The sequence below is a fragment of the Hydra viridissima genome, unplaced genomic scaffold, assembly GCF_058129835.1.
Source record: "Hydra viridissima isolate aposymbiotic clone 2 unplaced genomic scaffold, HvirCarnegie_v1 scaffold_1, whole genome shotgun sequence".
NCBI classification, from domain to species: domain Eukaryota; kingdom Metazoa; phylum Cnidaria; class Hydrozoa; order Anthoathecata; family Hydridae; genus Hydra; species Hydra viridissima.
Window position 1 is genome coordinate 16,773,443 of NW_028324300.1, and position 4,850 is coordinate 16,778,292.

Here is a 4,850-nt window from a genome sequence, read left to right on the forward strand (position 1 = left end):
CCGTGGGAATCCCATAATTATAAATCTTTAACTAGTTAATTACCTTAAAATATAAAAAAACTATGGGCAAGTAAAGGCTTAATCGCAAAATCCAACTCAAAAATGAAAGTTTAGTCATTTGGCGCATTTTTTGTGACCACATAATGGCTAAAGCCCTGGGTTTACAAGAAATAGTATAAGAGAAACGTAAACATTGTTTTTTTAACTCTTTCCCTACCACAAGCCGCTGACAGCGGCTTTTGTTTTTCAATTACTTTCACCACAAGCCGCTGGTAGCGGCTTTGTGATGTGCTTCATTATTTACCATGTTCTGAACTTCAGTACTAGTTTATGACTCATTTTACTGATTTATTTAAAAAGCGTACTTAATTCTCTGCATTATTAAAAAAAGTAACAGTCTTATAGTATAAATTATAGCAAGATATTTTATTACAAAGTTTGTGGTTTTTTTAAACCGCTATCAAAATGAAGTCGTCGAAAGTAACGTATAGTGCCCATGAAGCTTCTAAAATAATGCTTGAATGGTTAAATGAAGATCATGGTGAATCAGAAAGTGAGTCTGAAAGTAGTTCTAGCTCAGAAGATTTAGAATATTTAATTATGGAAGAAACTGTCTCGTCCCCTTTGATTATCAAAGGCGAGACTTCTTCCACAGAAGCTGCTCCTATAAATAAAAGAAAAAGAAAGTTTAACGCTGGTATATATGCTAATTATGAAAATGTTGATTCATGGGTACTTCTTGGAGAAGATTACAACGATATTCCAACACATTCGTTTAGATTTTGCAAATCTCAATAAGAACTCAACTATTTTAGACTGTTTTAAAGAACTTTTTAGTGACAAAATTCAAGATGAATTAGTTGGATTTATTAATTCTTTTGCCTCTTACAAAATGCAGATAAATAGTCCGTGTTTAAGTTCATCAATATTTTGTTCATGGACCCCAATTAATAAATATGATCTTGTTAAGTTTATTGGTGTCATGATTGCAATGGGATTAGATAAAAGACCCTCAATTAAAGACTATTGGTCCCTAACTGATATATATCACAGTCCTTGGTATAACTCTATGTTTTCAAGAAATAGATTTGAAGCAATATACCATACAATGCTTCATGTTGCTCCATCTCAAGAAAGCCATGCAAAAGAAAAAATTGAACCATTTATGAAAAATCTTATTGCAAATTATCAAAAAGCATTTTATCCATACGAAGATGTTTCTGTTGATGAAATGGTCATTAAATATAAGGGTAGATGGAAAAATAAACAATATAACCCCAGCAAACCAAGCAAATATCATATTAAAACATTTGGTTTGTGTGACAGTGCTACTGGGTATGCCTTTAACATCCTTACCTACTTTGGAAGTGATACATCTTATAACTCTGATACATATGGAATGGGACAATCGGAAAAAATTTTTGAATACTTACTTAAACCTCTTGGAAAGGGTCACCATATTTTTGCTGATAGATATTACACAACACACTCTTTGATCTCCTATCTAACATCAAAATCATTTCACTACACTGGAACCTTACAAACAAATCGCAAGAATTTTCCAGATAATGTTAAGTTCCAAAAAGGTTGTAGAATGAAACATCTACAAACAAATTACTATCGCAGTGAATCTGGAATTCTACTTGTTCAATGGCAAGATAAGAAAGCTAAAAAACCAGTAGTAGCTGTTTCTACTAAGTTTGCAAAAAATGCTGTTGCAGTATCTTCACGTCGCAAAGGAGTCAGGGAAATACCAGAAATTATTCACCGGTACAATCTATCAATGAATGGTTGTGATCGTTTAGACCAATCTGTTTCATATTACAGTAATCTAGATAGAAAGACAGTTAAGTGGTGGAAAAGAATTTTTAATTGGCTAGATAGAAGTAACTCAAGCTAACTCTTACATATTATATTTGTTAACTCGTCCACATAATTCAAAAAGAATTACTCTAAAAAAATTTAAGGAGAATCTTATTGAAGAACTAGTTAATTCTTGTATTACCATGATGCCTGATAATTCTACACTTTTAAAAAGAGTTCGACAAGTTTCAAATCCAGTCTTAGAAAGATTCAATAGTACTAGACATTTGATTAAATATGTTGAAAGCGATAGAAATTGTGTAGTCTGTAGTACTCCTGTCAATAGAAAGCGCACAAATTTTATATGTTCTGGCTGCAGTAATGAACCTTATTTGCATCCTAAAGATTGTTTTTTGATTTACCATTCCAGATAATTTTTTTTATCATTGGAATTTTTTTTTTTTAAGCACATCTTACAAACTAACTGCTTTTTTTCTTTTTTAATTTTCTAAACTCAGTTCTAAAAAAAACTGGTTTCAGCTTTTTTCTGTTCTCAAAAGAAAAGTAAAACTATTTTTTATTACTTATGATAGATTTCATTGTCTATGTAAATTGTTAGAAATGTCTTAAAATATTTTATTCTTAAAATATATAAAAGAATTTTGTTTTTGATTTAATTTTTCTTTCTTTCAATAAAAAACAACGTTTTTGAACTCCTTGCATTTTCCAGTATGAAATGCTGTGTATTTAACTTTGATATATTTAAAAAGATCTTTTCTTTAGCTTTCTTTATATATATAGTTTGTTATGGTTTTAAAGAGATTTATTACTTGGATTTCTATTAGTTTTGAATAATATATGATCTTTATTATTTTTTTTAAATTAGTGCGGTCACGGCGAAAAGTTTTTTTAAAAAAACCGCGGTAGTGAAAGAGTTAATGATCAGATAGAAAAATAATAGTTGTGGGGTGTGCGCATATTTGATAGTTATTCAAAAAAACATACATGTTGTTTTACAGTTAATTTCTTAACTTATTTTTTGAGCTCGTTTTTTCATTAGTTTGTTAGCTTCTTTAAAATCATTTGTTGCTAAGAAGTAATCCCCAGCTTGATTAATTGGAGTCGGGGGACTTATTTTACATAAGATGTTGTCATCAGAATATACAATGCTATCTTTCTGGTAAGGCCATGGATAACAATTTTTTTTAAAAGATACACTTTTCATGCAGTCAACTACAATACCGTCTTCAGTTATTTGAAAATATTAAAACAAATTTTAAAAAATCTATGAATAACATAATGAATCTTAATACTTCTATAACAAATAATGATTTAAATTCTAATACTGTTATCAATGCTATTAGCTTTTAACTTTTTAGTTTTTTCGTTTAAATCTGCAATAACTCCTGGATACCATTGATTTTTGTGAACAACTGCCACCCAATCATCTTTCTTCCATTTAGAAAACAAAGATCTTATTTGTTGACTTGAAACGAACTCATTCGCGTTAAGAGATTTTCTTATCAGTGTATTAACTTCTTCTAGTGACATCTTCTTTCCTGTATTTTCTCGATTTATGAAGTTTTCGTAAAGTAGTTTTTTCTGTTTTATGGATAAACGAAACGTCTTTCTTGTTGGTAATGCCCAACCTAACTTTTTAAACTTTTGAGAGTATATATTGTTTATTGGGGTAGGTGTGATCTTAACCGATGCGTTTATACAATTTGAATGAACTTGCGAATTAGCTTTCATCTTATCAGTGTATATCTTTTTTACTTTATCTAAAGAAGAAAATTCTTCAGATCTTAGGTGGTGCCCTATCAACATATGTCCCTCTAACTCGATAATTGTTTTAAAATATTCCATACAATCTGTCTCCTGGCAAAAATGTAGTGTATTTAAATCATAATTTCTTTTCTTATTTTTTCCCTAAGTTTTTCTCTGAAAGTTTCCTTTAGCACTTGTAAATGGAACAATCAATTCAATTGATGTTTCAACTGAAAGGTTGTTGTATAGCACTTTAACTCCTTTTCCAATTTCATAGTATCGCCACAAAGTCATGTAGTCTTCTTGGAACTCATAGGAGTGGTAGTTGCTTAAATTTGGAATTTTAGGACCAGTTAAAGTAACATTTTCAATTTTCGCAACGCTAACCATTGCGTTTTTGATGCCATATCCGTATTTCACTGCTTTTGCAACATCTTCTGCTGTCACTATGTCATTGCCAGCGTCTACATAACTTCTCAATATTGTTTTAGCGGATGCACTTTCCCTATCGCATTGGTCTTTTCCTCAGCAAGGCTCATTAAAGTCGTACCGTAGAAGCTTAAAATTCTTATTTTTGCCGAGCTTGTACATAGATTTGACTGATTAATTAGCATGATAACTGTTAGGATTATCTGACTTCGCAAAAATATTTACTATTTCTAGCTCATCTAGACGAAACTGATTTAGAACTGATTCAGCAATAGAGATAACAGAGGAAACACCTTGATCGCATCGATACACAATTGTTAGGTAAACGTGTTTGTTGAGAATGTCTTTTTTTTTTTTTGTAAAAAAAACATCTATGTGCATACTGATGCCTTTCTTTTCAAAGTAGTCCTTCTGGCCCTCTCGAAATTTCACGGGCAATATTTTTTGTGAATAATCTTTCAACCAAAAGGCTTTTTTTAACTAGTTGTTTATATGCATCATTCTTTGCTTTTTTTTGCTAGGCATCTCTTAGTAAGTGTTTCATATACTCTTTGATGCTGCTTATTAAAACTTTAATCTCATATAATACATCATCACCAACATTATTTTCATTTCTTATTTGGTTGACTTCATCTAAAACTTCAAATAATTAACTGCATTCATAGCATACAGAATCATTCAATATGCTACATGATTGCAATTTAATGTTTTCAAGATCAGAAAGGGCAAAACTAGTTGAACGTGTTGCAATTTGATTTTCCAAATTGCTGCAATGAAGCTTATATTTAGTTTTTAAATACCTTTTTAATCTTTCGAGTTTCTCAACAGTTGATTTTTTATTGAACATAGTT

General features: G+C 30.5%; 1 pseudogene; it reads right to left on the reverse strand.

Annotated features, from left to right (window-relative positions):
• Positions 1–2,830: 2,830 nt before the first annotated feature.
• LOC149893613 (uncharacterized) lies at positions 2,831–4,380 on the reverse strand (annotated as a pseudogene).
• Between the last annotated feature and the right edge of the window lie 470 nt (positions 4,381–4,850).